Below are 20,690 nucleotides of genomic sequence, written 5' to 3'. Positions count from 1 at the left end.
AACAGGACATTAATTTAACTGCAGTGTAATATAATAATTTTCTGCTCATTATCAACAGTTTAAAAGCAAATTAAAAATTGAAAATTATTCTTAATTTAATTAACAGAACAGAAGTTATTTTTACATTTTATTTATTTTTTATTTTTCACTATATGGTTTTTATTTAATATAATAATTAGTCGAATTTTTTTTGTTTTCGAATTCGAAAAATGAATTGAAGCACAGATTTATTTTAAAAAAATTACATTCAGTGGACAGTAGACACTAATGGTATACACTGGCATTACTGCATTCAACATTGAACGTTGAACGAATATTTTAGGTAAGTATGAACCAAAAGCATTATGATCACAACTACATCAAGTTTTGTGCTTAAAAATTAAAACTATTTAATTTTATATTATTTAAATTGAATTTTCATTATTCACAGATAAATAAAATCCCCGACTATTCCACAGAATAAGCAACAACAAAATAAAAAAATTAAAATTGTTCCACATGCAAATAAAATTAACCACAAACAAACATAAATAATCTATTTTTTTGTAGTTATTCAATTTCTATACCACAATCGTAACAATTACAATTACTATTACAACAGTTGATTAAAAAGTATAGCAACGCTGTTGTGTATTGTGCTGAGAATGAGTAAAATTATTTGGTGCTACAATTTTAACTGTTGTAATCCATTATTATTTATAAACAATTGCTCTCTCATTTTCTCTCGTTCTCAAATATTTTATATGAGAAAATTTAACAGCTCATTCTCATTATGAACTTTTTTTGAGCTGTCACACATCTTGTGTTTCTTCGCATCTCCTAAAATTATGCAATATAAATAATAAAAAATTAAAGATCTTATAATTTATCACAATAATTATTTAAAATTCTTATATTTTTTTATTTCTCTTATGCAAAAACAAAAACATTAATTTTTTTATTGCAGTTTAAAATAATATTATTTTTTGTTTTTTTTTTTTTTGACATTCTTAAATTAATTTTTAATTTGCTCTTTACTCTACAGAATTGCAATCATTCCGCACAAAATTGGTAATTTGTGATATAAAAAAATAATTTTTGCAATTATTTTTTTGTTTTTGTTTTTTTTTTGTTGAATGTTTATTGCATATCGTCTGAGGTTGTAATTAAATGAATAAAATTGTCAATTTACACTTGAAATAATTTTTCAATTTTATGACCAACATAATATAATATAACAATATAACAATTAAAAGGAATGACTATAATTGACATGAGTGAAAATGAGATAAAGTTTATAGGACAGAAATTAAAATATAAAAATTTTATGTAAATGGCGCTGACTGTGGGCATATGCCAAGGAGACCTTTTATACAATATTTTGTTGGGATTTCAAAAATTTAACTTGCATATACAAACACTACAATAATACAATTGCATTTTTAATGTAATGGTGGTGGTATATACATTTTGCACATAATAAAATACATTTGCGTGTGGCCTCTACAATAATGAGTCTCAATTGATTAATAATTGTTGGAAAATTGTTTTTAAATTTCTTCATTATTTTTATGCTGCTATGAAATTCTTGTTTTTTCTTCGGTTTTTGTCAAAAAAAAAATATAAAAAATTAAATGAATATTATGTGTAAATTACTGAACAATTTATTAAAATTAAAGAATTACACTATACACGATTTTTTTTTTTAATTATAGAAATAAAAATTACGATTGCGGATTCTTTTAATTAATTAATATATATTGAAAATATAAAGATATTTTAATTATAATGATATAATAAAATCTTTTCATCAGGGTATTTTTGGAATTTAATTTTTGGAAAAATGAGACTTTTATGCAAGTATATGAAAAGTTTGAATGAATTTAAAAGTGAATTTACCTTTTGTGTCAAATGGGTGCTATTTCTGAATGAAATGAATTTCAATTCTATAAAAAATTCAATATATAGATTAATTAGTTCCTCAAAAGTTGAACGACTGAAGGTCCCATATAAAGAATTCGAAAGAATATTCTATTTCAAGTTGAGCAAATATTTTGTGCGGGAAATTTTATAGCAGCTTCTATAGTATTAATAAAAACTACTACAAATTAACGCTAATTATTCGAGTCGCATAAAATTTTAAATTCTCTTCATTCCTTTTAATCGAATTTATCACTATATTTAATTAACATTCTTAAGGATTTAATTGTTATTTCTTATTTCTGAAATTTCTTAATTTGGAATTCATACTTGACAATCTGATTTTTTCAGAGACAACCGAAATTAAGAGCGGACAAAAGCGCAATTTGACCATAAACAAAAAAAAATCTAAAAAAAAAGAGTTTAAGACAGATATCCCAAGACTTATAGCTTGGATTGGATGAAAGAAATATAAAAAAAATTTTAAAATAAAGTAATGTTGTCAACCAGAAATTGTCTAAAGGGAAGTTTTGTAGGCAGAACCAACAGAAGGGCAAAAAACAGACGGAAATAAAATTTTCAAAAAATGTGCTACAAACCAGTCATAAACACGTGTATTTTTAACCGAAAATCCTCCCAATACAAAATATTCTCATTATCCATCCAATATGAGTACCTCATAATAATTATTATTGAATTACAATGACCTCGATAAAGAAAAATCTCAATTTCTTCAATCTATACGCGGAAATTAATAATAAGGAATTTCTGTTTAAACGCGTAAACGACGTGATTAGCATTCCTAATTATTCAAATAACTTTCACAATAATTTATAAATTTTTCCTTTACCTTACATTCAGCATCCAATTTTACCTTACAGTTAGTTTGCTTTACCCACAGCATGGTTATTTTTAAAATCACTTAACATTAATCAATGTCCTGTGCTATAATATGTCTTTAAACTTTTTAATTCTAAAATAATCCCATTTTAATTAATCGCAAATTCTTTCATAATATTTTCTTAAAGGCAATCCGATAAGAAATTTTTTTAATTCAATTTAAAATTCACAAACAACCGCAATTAATGTCCTTTTAATTTTAATTCCACACTCTTTATATATTAAAAAAAAAAAAAAAACACATATTTTTCCGCGGTAGGTAGGTACAAATTTATTTAAGAATAAAATTTCATTTAAATTATGGTCCCTAATTGGAAATTCTTTCACCTAAATAGGTTCTTATCGGGTAGACTAAAAATAAAATTAAGCACCTCATTTCTAATTAGTATTCATTGTAAGACGAAGAATTTAAGAAATTTTCCACTTTTTTTTTCACTTGTTTTTAATTTTTATGAATTTTTCCCACGTTTTTCTGAACTTTTACAATCTTTTTTTTTTTCCAATTCATATTTAAATTTTCATGGAGTTTAAAATGAAAAAAAAAAAAACATGAAATTAAATAAAAAAATTAAAAATGGAACTTAACGAACAACCGCAAAATACAATAATAGAAGTTAAGTATTTTTCTTGTATCCTGCATTACCTATTTCAAATTCATCTCACCTGGAAATTTTCACAGATACTTCAATGAATTTTCATAAGATTTTTAAATATAATAAAAGTAAGGAAGTAAATCTGACATTTTAGATTCATTCAATATGGTTTATTAGATTTTAACACTTGAGAACGTATTTTAACACTTAACAGGATTAAAAAACATAAGAAATAATATAGGAAAAAAATAAAACTATTTGGAAACTTACCCAGTGTACTCGAAAATTTTTGTTTCCGATACTAGAACTATATTCTTCTGAAAATCTATGGCTGTTTGTACCAAAGTCTCAGTTAAATAAGCTTTTAAATTACACTACATCGCTCCTATTATTGCTTAATTAATAATAATGAGTTCACTTTTCCTGATTCCAAATACCTTGTCTCAATATCTCCGATGGTCTCAATATCTCCAAAGTCTTGGATGCCAACTATAGAAATCTTTCATTTGTAAAAACTTTGAACAGTTTACAATTTTATTTTATCGTTATCAAATTTGACAACCGGTTGCAAATTGAAAGTTCAGGTTATTTCTACCTGAAAGTTGTTAAAACTATTTACATATAGATTTTTAGCCAAGGACCGGGGCATTTTCACCTCGACCTTTGTATGATCTTTTTTGGTCTATGACCCACTTACATATTTTTGTAGTCGTTATACCTTCAAAGCTCTTATAAAGTCCCCTTAATTGGTCCACTTAAATCTTTGTTGTTTTATCCTCTTCCAAGCAAGTTTACTATCCATCTTGCCCATTTTTTTCATATTAACCATGGAGAAACAATGTCCAGGGAGTTCAACTTCAACCATAAGTCTCTGGTCTAGTCGACCCTATGGGAATATGCGCACAGTCAGTTATTCAAACTTGAGAAAATTTCAAAGCTAATTATAGAACTCTTCGTTGATCCAATACCTAACCTCTTTGTTATAGTCAAAATTTTCTTTAACAAATAATAGTCATTACTCATGACCTGAACACTCAACCATTATCCACCACTATTACTTATTATGCCTGTGCTAAAATTCTAAAATATTTAAAATAAAGAAAAGGATATTCGTGACGTGATCGTTTTATGCGTTAAAGTCTGAAATAAGAAAAAAAAATAGGAGCAAAAAATTTAACAACCACAGACACTAATTTTTTAATATCGGGTTACGACATGTCTTGAATTTTAAGAATAAAGCAACCACCTTTTATCATTAATAATTTAAATTTTACAAAAGAAGATCTAAGAAATAGGAAAAGTAAATAGACTCAAAAGTTTTGATTGTGTTACTATTTCCAGTTGAAAGGATTTTTTAGTACGTTATTTTGTATTCGAGAAGAAAGAGCTTCACTGCTGTAAAACAAGGTACAAAAAAGAAGAATATTATTACTTGTAAAGTTGACGTGGAATAAAATTCTTAAAAAATATAATAAACATGCGGTCAGAATTTTCTTTTCAAAAAAAAAATATTTTCTTCACCATCAATTATGTGACTGTTTCTGATGCAACGACTGCCTTTTTCAAGTATAAACAATCACTACCTTTTGATTTTTTACATGCTGTTCTATATAATATTATCCTTCCTCTATTCAATATGGATAATGAGATTCACCGGAAGAATACTTAAAATGAAATTGCAATTTGTAAATTATAATTTGAAAACCGAGGCCATTATTAAAGTTCTAGTGAAGGTATTGATTTTTGGAATTTGCATTTCCTCTTTATTTTTTTTTGAATTTTAATAAGATTAATGCACATCGAAGGAAAATGGGAAAAGAAAATTCTCTCTTTGAATTTCTGTAAAGAACCAAGAAGAATAGGAAATGAAATGAAATTGTTAAAAAAAAACCAAGTTAAAAATATGGGATCACCTGCGATCCAATATTTTGTTAAATTTTGTCCACCATGTATCATCCAATACAACGGGCAATACGATGCTTAATTACAAAATCTGTTTTATAAATGTCATCAGTGAGAAATTCTAATTTTATGATTGAATTTTTAAACGAAGGTTTATTGAATAAATCTTATTATAGCATACGATTCGTCCATAGTCAGTGTTGTAAATTTTAAACTACAAACGAGAATTATTCAACGTATCAGAGATCCTATTATACGAGTAAATCAAAATTACTACATATCATTTCTAGTTTATCAGAATTATGGTGATTGGGGACATACTTTGGAACCGCACCCACACAGATTCACGAAGCCGTTTAACTTTCAAGACTTTCTGGTCTAAAAGGAAATTTTTCTCCAAGTATGTTACCGACTGCCTTCGAAAGAGAGGTAAAAGGGAGGACCGAAAATGTTCCGCAGTCATTTCAATTCAAGAATATTACCGACTGCTTTCGAAAGGGAGGTTAAATGTAGGATGGTTCATCGTCGGCAGTTACTTTAATTCAAATATGTAAACAATTGTGTTCGAAAGAAAGGTAAAAGGGGGACAGTAAATTGGGAAATTCACTCCAAAGACTGAAAATCTTCAGTTCAAAATTTCTTCCTTCAATAATCCAACAGCCATTTTTAAATAACCTTAAGTAATTACCAAATTTTCATTATTATTAAATAAATTATTCAAAATTAATTTAATTAGAAACTTATAAAAACAAAATTTATTTCAAGACTAGACTAAGAGGACTTTTACTTTGAATTTTTTTGTTATTTACATCCTGTGTTCAGTGTCATAAAAATTAATTTAATGTAATAAATAACTCCCTTTTTTATACTCTCCTTCAAATTTTAATTACTCGTACTTTATAGAAGGTACTTGAAAAATAATTAACTTTGCATAAAACTATACAAAAAAAATTATCCTTTAAATCTCAATGTTTCTTATTTACGGTTGAAATTATGTAGATGGTTAAATAGAATTTCTCACATTATAGTGAAAAAAAAACAAGTGAATAAATTAAAATTTCTCCCGAAATATTCAAGCATAATCATTATGACTGCAAAATTATAATAGTTTTTCTCCTTTCTCATAATCGTATATCATTCGTTAATTTCAATTGTACCTAAATTACTTTCAATTCTCACCATATACATATGTGAGAAGCACCATATAAAACACTATTTCAAATGCATCCTAGTACATTAAACAAGAGCTAAATTTCAAAAGTAAACACCATTTCAAGGATATTTTTTTATAAGGTTTAAAACAAAAAAATGAATCCTATAAGCTGTGAGAATGAGTACATTGTCTATAAGAATATTTTATGTTCTAAAATTCTAATAATAATTTTGAACTTTTTTTTAAGCCTTCAACTTTTTAGCAGCCGTCGTTCTTTTATTTCCCATTTTTTCCCTATTGTTCCTGTGGAATAGAAAATGTTTGCTATGTGGACTGTTTTTTTTTCTTTAACAAATATGAAGGAAAAACTTTATCCTTTTGTAAGTTTAAATCTAGAAATATTATGTTAGTTCTTGTAATAACTTTAAATATAATTACTTCATAGACTTGATGATAGAAAAATTATACAGTTAGTCTTTGGTGAATTAAAATTATTTTATGATTCTTATTCTGTATTTTTTATTGTTCACGCATTTTTTTCTGAGTACTGACGTCATATACTTGTATCGCTCGCTTATTAAATGGAAAAACAATTTATTTCTTATAATTGATCTTAAGTAATTTATTGACGATAATAATTTTACTTCAACCAAATGAATATAAGAGATCCCTATAAATCATTTGAACTTGCAGCATGGACCAAAATTTCATATAGAATCTAAAAAGTACCGACCGATTCCTATGAGATGTCTACTTCCAGAACAGCCCAGAATTGACGGTCATTTCTTAACAAAATAATATCAGATAGTTCAAAATTTTCTTGGTTTGTGTCCCGAGACAAGTCTGAATCCAAGAGAACCATGGGCAGCACAACCTCGTGAGGTATGCGACAACTTTTGAGAATCCATACCAGAAAATAAGTGATTTGCAATGCTTAATTAATTTTTGCTACCCAATATCGCAATAAAGCAACAAGCCAACCGAAGACGCATAAATAAGACAACATGTAGCAGTAGTAGTAAAAGAAGGGAGCGCCACCCGTACACCCGCGCGAAGCCCACGCACTAGCCCAACAGAAAAGAACAATCCGCGACCCCAAAAACCAACACCCAACAACCTCGTGCAATCCGACCCACCAGCCAACCTCATTGGCAAAGCCCAGAAGCCGCGCGAGAGACACCCCTTTAATGGTGATATCCACAAAAATTGCCAGCCGCATTCCCTCTGCACCGCCAAAATCTCTGCCTGGGAAACTCCACATCCATCAGGCAGTCCAATCGATAGCTCTATCCTCAACTCCTCGGAGAAGACCCTCGCCCCGTACCATCCATGGTTCTAAAACCATCTGTGTAGATGGACAACCTCTAATGCATGCATAGCCTTTCCGCAATCTAATCCTCCATGGCACCACAAAGTGAAGATGGCACCACAAAGTCAGACCTAATGTCCACAGGCTGCATTCCATATTCTCCCAGAATGCTACTGTGTGTGCATTCCCTGTTTTTCATTATGTCTATCGCTTGTTGCCTCAAGCCACCCCTTACAGCCACCGCTTTCATATGCTCATTCACCGGATCCATTTCAAGAATATCCTCCAAACACAAAGTAGGTGCAGTACACAATGCACCAGTGACCCCAACGGCCGCCATACGCTCATCCCCCTCCATATCCCGAAGCACCGTTGGCCACCAGACCAATGACCCCATACATCAGGATTGGCCTAACCACACACTCATACAACCAGTAGACCAGTCGAGGACTCACTCCCCAACGTCTACCAGGCTCCCCCTGGCAGGCAAACAACGCATTCGTGGTCCTTCTTACCCTATTCTCTATGTTTTCCCTCCACAGCAGCTTACTGCATCCCCGCGCTCAGCCATCTAGTCTATCAAGACCCCCTGCATTATAGCACTCAGTACTTTCGGTTACTTACCTGAGATCAGGATTGCACAGGCAGTAACTCTGCATTCACTATCCCCCATGAACCTAAGATAACCTTCCATAACCAGGACTCATATGTATGGCGACAGGACCCTCTCTGAGGAGTGCCTCCCACCGACAACATCCACACCTTACTTGAGCCCCACTCAGCCACTACCACCCTCGTAGTAAGCATTTGCCCCATCCATCTGACTATACTTTCCTCTACCCTTACAGCCTCAAGTGCCCCTACGATAGCCTCAACCATCACATTATTCAAAGGATCCTCAACATCCAAGAAAGCAGCCAAAGTTTACTTCCACCTGTGTGCTGCTGGTAATTTGACAGACCCGACTCCCTTTCCTCATTCCTTATATATTTTTCAACTAACCTTTCCATGGCCCTCAGCACGAAAGACGATAAGCTGATTGGCCGGAAATCCCTCGCACTGACATGACCATTCCCAAAGTCTTCGGCACAAAAACCGTCCTCACCTCTCTCTATTCTCTACGGACATACCCCATATGCAGGCAGCTACTCCGCAGCATAATAGGCCGCACGCCATCCGTTGCCGAAGACTTGTATAGGTCAAAAGACTTAATAGCCCACCGTATCCTCTCCCCCGTAAAAATTTCTTTACCCAAAACTCATACGGCCTCCGTTCTTCTCCTTGGGACCCGTTTGGCTTTAGCTCTTCCTGCTCCCTCAGGAATTGATCCCGAAAAATGGACCCCCATCAAGGTTCCTCCAGGGTTTCTATACTAGAGCCAGCCCAAGTACCATTATCTCTTTTAGTAAAACCAGGTACCAGGTATCGGTGGAGCCCCGATAGTAGCTTCCTTAATCTTGCAACCTCATTGGTATTTTCGAATGACGCGCAATAGTTCCTCCAAAACCTCCGTTTGGCCTTCCTTATTGTGTACTTAAATGCTCTCAGTTCTTTTTATATTCATCCCACATGGGTGGGATGAATATATTCATCCCACCCCGCTTCGCTAAATTATGTAGTCTTCTTACCTACCTCCTGGATTCACCAATTTCGGTGGTCTACTACACTTTGATAATTTATCCTAAAACGAATACAGCTCCGATACCATCCAGTTACTGACCATTAAGGTCACAAAATTAGTAGCCAAAGTAAGGTATAGCACCTCACTCCTATTGCTAATGATGACAGAAGGGTCGCAATCCGTATTACATACACAAAAGTTAATACCTTTTAGTACCTATTAAATAAATCTACTAAGAACCCACCTCACTGATTAACATCCGAGCTTCCCCACAGAGTATGGTGCGCGTTCGCATCACACCTAACTAGTATATCGTGTCTCTACATCCCGATAGCCTTCCTGAATTTTTCCGGTGACGGCTCTGCCTCGCTCTCGTAGGGCATATAACATGAGATCAGAAGAAAAGGCCAATCTTTCTTCTTTCTCTCCCACCTCACCACAGTCATATCCCCGTGACAAAAGTTATCTTAAAGTAAAAGTTTTAGTTCCTTCCTAGCTAAAATACAAGATCTTTGTCTACTTACGCTGACTGTACTTACGTAGTACAGAACATAGTTCTTAAGCCTCAGGCTCCGTATCCTCCCCTTTCCATCCAACCACGGCTCCTGAATGAGCGCAATGTGGATGCCATTAGCGCTCATGTGCTCCACAAGATTGCCAGTAGCGGCCCTATTATGATGGAGGTTGACTTGGATTAACTCCATCCCCCGAACCGATTTGCCCAAACAATATTTAGCATCACTTTGGACAGACTGAACCTTACCAATCCGCCATTTTCCTCGATATAAGGCACCGATTTTCTCCCCTCCTCCTGGAGCCAAGCCCTCGCTGCCTGTCGTTAGTCCATACGACACTTAAGCTGATATCCCAGTACGCTCTTCAATACTTTTTCTCGACATCCTTCATAATTGGGTTGTGGGATTCTCTTGGTTTTTCAGACCTCTCCCTCGACCTTACCGGCATGGTTGCATTTGCCAAACACTGTAAAATATACAGTATCCGCCGACATCACTCTTGGGTTCTTTAGTTTTATATAAGCCTCTCCACAGCGATAAGGTCGAATCAGCCTCGGAGGGAAAAACGTCTAACACGACCAGAAAAGTGTGATCAAACTTATACGAACTTGTTTCGCAATGGTGATCTAAAATCTCTCAGTTGGGGAATTTATTTTTCATTAAATCAATCATTGCTTATGCTATTTTAATGTGAAACCACTGTTACCTCTTATCATAACTACAATTTGCATATGAAATATCATCAAAACTGTTATATTCTTGCTTATCCAGTAGAAATCCATCTTTAATGTGGTGTAAATGAGAATATTTGTGATTAAATCATTGATGCGACTAGCCTCATGCCTTACAATAATTCTCAATATGAAAGTGTTATAATAAATTACATACTTACAGGCGTTATATATCATTAATTTATAGAAATTCTTTGAATAACTTGTAAATCTAAATGTTCGGACATTATTATTTAACAGTGTGATATATATTTTTTTCCAACGCCACTGATTAACTTAATAAATCCGTTTTAATAAATCGTCACTAAAAATTTATGTGATGTTTTATCGGAATTAATATACAAATGCATTAACACATAAACCCAAACATATGCAAACATGTAAGTATATAACAATTTTACTTCAATAAAATTGTAAAAATACCCAATTCTCAATCTTATTACGATGATGTCAAGCACAAAGAACACACTTTTTTCTACTACACTATATTGTATAACTACACAAAATGTACATATATACACATACATATATACCATATAAGTATTAACATGAAGAAATTAAATTACGAATAAAATTTATTGTCCCACTAGATTATCATATCCTTGCATAATATCCTTTCATTTCTAAAATATATGCATAATATGTTTTACAATCTTAAATATAGACAGGATATAAAAACCTTTAATATTTATGTATGTATATATGTAGCATTTTTCTCTTTTCCGTCTTTTTTTTTTTTTTTGATTTTATTATTATTGCGAATCCTAATCGAAGTTTTCTAGTTTTTTTACAATGCACAATTTTCATTTGAAAATTTATATTTTATTTGGAATATCGCACAGCCCATAGTACTAGGAATATATCTATGTTTGTATTGTGTAATCTTTATAATGAGTTTAAGCGTTGAAAGTAATAAGAACTGTAAAGAATTCATTGGTACCATAATATAGACGGGGTAATACAAACTTAAAAAGCACAAAAATCAACGATAAAAGAAAAGAAAAATCACACGAAGAAAAAATAATGAAATTTTATCCCATGTATTCTTCCTGCTTTTATTTAAGTATACAATAGTTATATACGAGTATAAAAAAAAATTTATATATATATATGTATATATCGTATATGAGAGAACATCGTGTGGAAAAGTAAAAAATTAAAGACTAAACTGTAAACTATAAATCGCGTTTCCTTTCTTCTACACATATTTTCCTGCTTTATATTTGAATTCTTATTTGGTTGAATACGCGACACTCAGCAGTGGTTTCTAATGTTGAATAAAGGACCAGAATATAGTAAGTTAATAATAAAATTATATTGCTTTACATTATATTTTAAATATATAGATGAGGAATATAGTAGAGTAACAGAGAGTAATCATCACTACGTATATATAGCATTGTTATGTAGATGGTTCTTGTACATGATGGTAGCACTATTTTTATTTTAAATTGTACTATAAAATAAACGATATTTTTGCTCGAAATGAATTGAGAAAAAATACCTCCCGGCTTTTATCGAACTTTTTTTTCTGTTTTGTTTCTTTATGAGATTCTTATAGCTTTTTCTTTTTGGCTGCTCTTATATTCATCAGAAGAAGGCGTTGACGGATATTGTCCATAGGGATATCAAATTTTTTAATACTGTAAGTATATATATTTTATACTAGAAGAGGAATGCAAAATGCAATAAAAATTTACGATATTAAAATATTAAAATGAATAATTTGACAATCATAGGATAGTGGAATATAAGCACATTCCTTTTACTTTTGTTTCTGTATTCTAAAATCAGTGTAATATTAAAAATATTTTCTTTTTCATTAGTTTTAATAATAATTGTGGTTTGTTTATATATAGTTTAGTTAAACAGTAAGTTATTGTGAATGATTCAATATTTTCAGTACTTTTCAATAATAACAATAAAAAATAATTGATCTGAGTAAATCAATATAATGGCAACTATCCTAAATGATACTTGAAAGAATTTTGGAACTATTTCGAAGGATTACGAATATTATAAACAGCGGTAGTAGTAATAGTAGTAACAACCAAATAGGGAGACCCCGCTTGGCAAACCACGTTAAGCCCATTCAGTAGGCCAAGAAAATGGCCCATCGACAACCTTCAAATTAGCACAAAACAACCCCCCAAGTAATACAAATCCCAAAATCTATCTACTGCAACAAGTCAGCCTCCTTGACGAGTCTCAAAAGCTGCTCCAAGGCCTACCCTGACAGGTCTCACAGGCCATTTTAAAAGAATAACCCTCCACAATGCGTTTTCTCTTCCACATCAGAAACTTTCAAGTATGAAGAACATGTTCCTCTACCTCAACAGTATCCCGACTTCCACAACATAAACCCGATATAGTGATTCATAGTCTCTTGCTCCTTTTCCAATTTCCACTTAGACCAGCTCTACCGTATCCCACCAATGTCCTTGGCCTCTTCCCATCCTTATAATGCCACAATTTGCTCTTGCCACCTTGCAGCAGCACCTATTAGACGATATTATAAACTAAAACTGAACAGAATAAGTTAAAGTTCTTGAAGATTTTTCCTGTTTTATAAATTCTATTATTTAATAGCTATGAAGATTTCTCAACTTTATCAATAACAGCAAATGCAAACATTAAAGATTTAAGATTGCATTAAATACATATAAATGCACATTTCAATTTAAAAATTATGTAAACGCAATTGGAAAATTAAATCTTGTATAAAGAAAACATTTTTTTAAATTTTATTGTAAAATTAAATTTAATATCTACGGCAGGCTAGTCACCTACCTAGCTAACTCTCTATGACTATAGAAACTAGGGCATGATAGATATCATGCACTAGCCCTATACTCCTCCTAGGAGTGAAGAAGGAAAAAAAAAAAAAAAAAAATTTAATATAATTTAATTTTGTTTTAATGCAAAGCCATATTATAAAGCAAATGTTTGGATTTATATTAGAATGAGGTTTTGAATATGGCATAGTTCCAATAATATTAAAATCATATACAAAACTCAATTAGATTTTTTTTATTTTCGTTTAAAAATTTCAGTGCTTTCCAGCAAAACAGTAATATTTGTTCATCATGTTACTAAATTTGCAACATCCAAAGAAATTTTCATTATCCAAAAATATTATTGATTATTTATGATGAGCCAACAAATTTTATTAGTAACTGAACTGTGATTATTGTAGATAACAAAGTTCATAATTCTAAATCACAGCATGAGTCACGTATGAGCACCTCAATTCTATATAAATCAAAATTTATAAATGAATTCATCGCCTTCTTCATTATTTATTGTTCATTACTTAAAATATTATTTTATTTTCATTCTTTTTCGATGTAATTAACTTATTATAATTACAATCACACTGCAATTCAGATTTAATTTTAAAGCAAAATGTGCATAATGTCAAGAACAATAATACCAAATTGTTGTTTCCAACAACAAACCAACAATAAGCAAAATGTAAGCGAACAAACAAAAATTAAAGAAAGATTTTTTTTTAAATACAAAAATGCAATCACCGATAAATAAATTTCCTTATAAGTACATGAAAAAATATTTGGAAGAATAAAACGAACAACAAAATAAACAGTTTTTTTTTTCCAATTTTAATCAACACCACAATACAAAACGTCTACAACATCAGCAACAACAACAAGAACGCTAAAATAAAACAACATTTTTTTCCTTTTCTATTTTTATAGCAAATTTTCTTTTCTATTTTTTCTATATGTAATTTTTCTGTCACCTTGCCGTTTCATGCAGAGACAAAAGACTAAGAATACTAAAAGCATCTACTTATAGACAACAAACAAATATACATGAAGAATGCAACAAGCACATATGTTAATCTTAACTAAACAAATGTTTTTAGAGGAAAACAAACAAACAAGCAAACATTGCAAAAAAAAATATAAAATAGCAACAACAATTTATCATAAATTACAAAATTTGCATTAAACATATTATACGTTGTACTTGTACTCACCGCATAAACACTTTTAATTCATTAAATAAAGAACAAAACAACAAAAACATGAAATCAAACATTTTTCTACAAAGCAAAAACAAACACAGAACTCAATCTACATTAATGGCCATGAGTTTTGTGTTATTAACGGACTACAACAATTAATAAAAGAAGAAAATTAACAAAAAAAAAAAAAAAAAAACCACAAGAGTGCTGTGTTGCAAAATGTATCAAACATGTGTGCAAACATAATATATGTATGTTTAAAAATATCTCAAATTAAAAATAAAACTTTGATAACATTCTTTTTACATTCTTTTTAAAGAAAACTAAATATGGGAAGGCAATAGCATAAATAAACGAAAGATCACGAATATTAATTCGGAATTCCAATTACTGTCATTCTCATTTGGGATCTTTATTTATTTTTAAATGAACTTTTTCATGGTAAATAAATTGCCTTGAAATTCCATGGTAATTTGCTTTAGCAAGGAGGGTGCTATCATACCTCTCCTGGAACCGGAGTCCTATAGAGAAATCGAAGCATATATTGTTCGTTGCGAACTAAGAAAGAAATCAGAGATTAGGCTGTTGTAGAATTGGAAAAGTCTGGCGGGACTATGGCAGACTAAAGAGCTTCGGGGAGATTATGACCAATATAAGTAATTTATAGGGATGACCAAGAATCAAATGGAAATTCTCATCAGGATCTTGTCAGGTCACAGTAGGTTTACAGCACACCCTAATAGGCTGAGCCTAGAAAGTGATGACAATTGCAGATATTGTGGTCTGAAAGTGTGATGTTCTCACTCGCAGAAGAAAGGAGATACTAGGGGGACTTCGCTCTAATAGCGGCAAAGTTGCACTCCAGTTTTCTTTCTATTAATTCAACATTTAATTTCAATAAGATTTTCTTACGCGATCCGTAAACATTATCATTTCTTATAGAGAGGAAAACATATTTTATTCTAAAGCGTAAACATATAACGTAACACATATTTTTACATTAATTTCTAAAAAATCTTCCGCTCTCGATGGAATATAATTTTCTAAAGTTATTTTTCTCTTAAAGGTCTATTAAAGTATTTTTGGCAAACAGCATAAATATTGATACGGATTGCATATGTCCAAAATTAGACAGTCTCTTATAGTTTTCTTTTTTTATAATTTTTTTATACTCTAATTTTAATGACAATTGATTTATTATTGAACATTTATATAGAAAATATTCAATTCATTTTCCTAATTTCGGTAGTATAGGTAGAAAAAGAATCGCGGCCAAAATATTTAGCCAAAATAAATAATCAACAAAAATATGTAGTTAGAAATATCGCATTCAAACAATTAAATTAATTACGAGCCGATTAAATAAAATTAACAACATTCGCACCCGAATAATTATGTAGTAGTTCGTAAATAATTTAGCTTTCCAGTTACACTTATGTAGAGATTTACCTTTACACATATACCGTTGTCTCTTTCTCTCTCTAAAAATATAAGAAATTAAAAATATAAAATAAAAACTGCAATCAAAATCGATGACGTTTCGTACATTGCAATTCGACTATTTACAATAAAATTTTGTAATTTTTTTTTTCTTTTTATTATTATTGAGGTTTCTTTCTCACCCTATAAGGATCGATTCTAAATTAGTGCCTTTAAATTTTTTTTTTTCATTTTCAAAAAAATATAACAAAAATAAAATAGCGAAAACGATAGAAAAATTTTAAATATTTTTATGTTAAATTCACGTGTAGTGGCGCTTTTTATAGTTATAAAAAAATGTTACATATTATTCACAAAAAAAAAAATGTCTGAATATAAACATTGCCAGCCACACAAAAAATTTCGTTTACATATCAGCAATTATACTTATTATTTGGGTAAAGTATTGTGTTGGAGAATTAGGTTGAAGCAAATTGGCTGGTGATGAAGAAAAGAATTAAGTGATCCTGGAGCACAGTCAGCCTAACCCGTAACATATCACAATAGATTTCTTTCTCATACAGATAGAATTTCTCCCTGAACCTTCATCAGACTAATCTATTCAGATACAAGAAGAAATGCGTAAAATGCTCAAATATTAATAAAGGGACATCCTTAGTTATATTTAAGTTCACATTCTCCCAATTCAGGAAACCAATGACTGCCGCATATTCAGAAAATCACATCAATACCAATAAGTTCTTGGAGCCCATACAACTTAACGTTTTCTCAGGTCTGTAGAGATTTTGTTTTACTAGTTATCGTATAAGTGATAATCGTTTGGCCAACGCATCACTCACAACCTAATTTTTTTGGACTCTAACGCAGTAAAAATTTTAACCTTTAAGACAGTGACGTACTTTACTATCAGTTGCTTTTTGTCATCCCCACAATGGAACGAAAAGACTTCTACTTTTTCAAAAGATAACTTTTAAGGCCTTCTCAGTTTCTGAATTATCAGTAGGAATTGCATTTTCGCTAGCTTAAAATCTATCGATCACATTTCTCTCGAAGGAAGTACGAAAATAGCTTATAATTTGAGCCTAGAAAGTTAGCGATTCTCTTGATATTTAAAATTCGGAACAACTATAAAAAGAAACCACTATTACGTTCCATTGTGTTTACGGATCCGATTAATAAATGCTTAATGAAGTAAATAGAACTTCCGCTTCGAAAAAATACATTATTCTTCCACACAGGATAATTTTATACATTTTACTTCTTGGCATTTTCCTTTCTTTTTGCTTATAAAAACATATTTTTAATTATCTCGAGATCTAGTTTATTTTTACTTATGACCAACTATCTTAATTTTCTTTTAAGCGTTTCCATATTTTTTTTGCGTTTGTTTGCCATTCTTTCCCATTTTTTTCTTCGGCCATAAAACTTTTCTTTGTGTTCTTTATGAGTCGCCTTACAAATTGTTTAAATTACTTCCTTTCATTGCTAATTTTACTTTTTATCTTTGTTCGGAATTTTCTTCTTAATATAATTTTATATTCTATACAAAATTGCTGTTTTTTATTTTTCTATATAGTTTAATAGAATTCTTGGCGCATTTTTTCTTACTTGCCTGTGTTATTTCTTTTTTATTTTTAACTTATATTCACTCTTAAATCTTTATTTTATCACACAATAATAATTAAAACTATACATTAAAATATTTTTCTTTTTTTTTTTGGTTTGTTTTCCTTATTATTTTTTTTTTTATTTTGAGAACTGAATCTGTCCTTCTAAGGATCGTTTCTATTCTTAGACACAATCAGAAAAAACTATCAATAAGTATTATCACTATCAATATCATCGTCCGTTATCGTTACGATTCAATGAAAGAGAATAATAATTCAAAAAAAAAGAGAACAAAAAAATCGTAAGAAGAAAAGAAAAAATAGGGGAAAGCTTGAGGAAACATAAGGCCGCCTGTGATTGAAAAAATTGATGAAAATTCTTGTTTCTCTGATTTTTTTTTTTGTTTTTTGAAAGAAAGAGAAGATGAAAAAAAAACTAATTAACAGTTCACATTGGTCAATACAATTAAGAAAAAATAATATAAAAAAAATATATATTTAGCGTAGAATTTACACATCGATTTGAATGACTTTGAGTAAGTTTTCGAAAAAGTATGCAATATTCCATTTTTTGTTTTGAATTAATGTTTCTTGCGATGTTGTTGAACCTATATTTCTCGCAGAATGTGACAGAGAAAATGTAGGAATACGGAAAGTCATGCAACCATTACAGTAGATGGTGAAATAGATTACAATAGATGATAGCTTTTTCTGCAAATTCAAATTCATACATAGATCACTAGAAAGTTTAAGCTTTTCTAAAAGTCATGTAGGTTTTAGAATGCCAATGAAAATGGGTAAATTATTTTATTCTTACGATTGAACGAACGTAATCCTAAAATAACGAAGAACGTTGTCCTATTTATCCATGAACTCATATTAGTTCCAATTAATATAAGACACCCGGGTGCAAAAACTCTTGCAAATATTACTTAGAATAGCTTAATTTGACGAAACTGCTTTCTCTCCCCCCTCCCCGTTCCAAAATTGTAGCTTCCTTAACCATCATCTATTTACTTTGTAAATTTTTTCTTTTCTTATCTTACGAATAAATCAAAAGGAAATGAACACTCACTGATAAAGAGACACCAAATTCTCATTGAAAAATGGAAAAAAAAACTAAAACGAAAAAGCATACAATAATAAATCGAATTAATAGAGAAAATAAAACTATTGTTCTACTCAGGAAATGAGACATTTTAATAGAAAAGAAATTTTCCTGAGCATAACAACCATAAAATAAAAAAACAGAACAAAATCTCAAAATTATCATTGTAATAGTGTAACGTCATTATCTCTCAAAATGAACAACAATTAAGAATTTTGTAAAAAAAAACCAAAAAAAAAATATAAGAAAACGCGAAATTCCTTATCAATTATAAAAATAAAAAGGAAAGCGGAAGATATTGAATAAATTTTTTATTGAACGCAACTAAAGGTTAAGTGTAAGGGAAGGAGACACAAAAATCAATTTAAATTTGAAAAATTTATTCAAGACTCTTTAATGAAGTACTTAATTAAATTTTTGTTGAAGTTTATATGTAATATGAACGTTTGCACTGAAAACAAGTAGAAAATTTTTTGGAAGACGCAAATTTTATTGACCAGACTGTTTTGAAACTAATCATTTCTTTAAAAGCCTGTTCATCAAAAATTCTAACATTTCATTTGTCATTTTTTCCTATATTTCTCGCAACAGCTGCTGCAGGAAACTTTTCTGGAGTGGCCTATTATCTACCCATAATCGCCAACCACATAATGTATTATTATGATCTCTACTACTGAATCTGTCTTCAGTGAAAAGATAACCGGTTGCTGGTGAAAAAATTTGCATTTTTCAGTCTTGGCAAATGTAGTCGCGAATTTTTCTGCTTCAGAATATTGCTACGCCATCTCGTTCATAGACAACCTTAAGATATATTATACCTATAGATAAGCTATTGTTCTGCAAGTAATCAACCTTGTTACCATCTGCCTAGCAGAGAAATGGTGTTCAGTAGATTTTCGTTTTTTATTTTCTAACGTATTTCTGACATTATCGGGTGCTCTACAGTTTACGTCTTCGAATCTGCAAAAAATTCTACTTTACACTGTTACTGGGAGATTCGGATTTTTGTTATGTCATGAAAACATTTTGGGGTTCAACAGTGTTGAATGTAAGGATCACAAGTCTTGTATACTAAAGTACGATTGTTACTTATACAGGATTACTCTTAAACGTGAAAGGTTTCTAAATTATCTTAGGATTTTGTTAAATCAAAAACTTGATTGAAAGTTCTACCTTAAAATGGACAAATCCTAATTTTGCATATTTTATTCCATCTCCCCCTGTTTATTTACTACTGATTTCCGCTTCTGTGGTCTATTGTAATAGATGACTTGACCGTTGCTCTCAGGGTCTCATAGGGCCTTCCAAGAATACTTAAGAACATAACAGAATACAATAGTTCGAAAGAGGTGGTGCAAATATCTGGGGTTAAATTTTAATTCCAACAAGAGCACATTAATTGACTTGTCAAAACGAATCACACTCTTTTTGGTGAGTGTATTTCATACTTCATGGAAATTAAATATTTGGGGGTAACTCTAGATGATAACCTCTCCTGGAATATTTATACCAGGAGAGGTTATCATCTCATATTTCCTGGTCATCGAAAGGACTGTCGTTGCCGTGTGGACGTGTAGGAGTTTTGGTTACAATGGAAGCATTCGTTAGATTGTCGCCGTTGCGGGAATATTATGCGGGAAGCTTGACTAACAACTTATGGACTTCTGACTAGAGATGATATCATAGGGAAAAGATTGGCCCACGACACTTTATTTAGAATTATAATGATTCAAATTCATTTATAGTAAATGTTAAATAACTTTTTTTTTAGTCATTACTATTTTAGAATTTTATAAATAAAATTAAACAGTAATCACTCAGAATATTCTTCTCCTCTTTTAACACCTTAATTAAATCCCGTTCATGATTAAACAAAATTAAATATTTTTAATATAAAACAGAAAAATTTAAAAATAAAAATTCT

This window comes from Condylostylus longicornis, unplaced genomic scaffold (assembly GCF_029603195.1).
Source record: "Condylostylus longicornis isolate FDR11 unplaced genomic scaffold, ASM2960319v2 ptg000011l, whole genome shotgun sequence".
Lineage (NCBI taxonomy): Eukaryota > Metazoa > Arthropoda > Insecta > Diptera > Dolichopodidae > Condylostylus > Condylostylus longicornis.
This window is presented reverse-complemented; position numbering follows the sequence as displayed.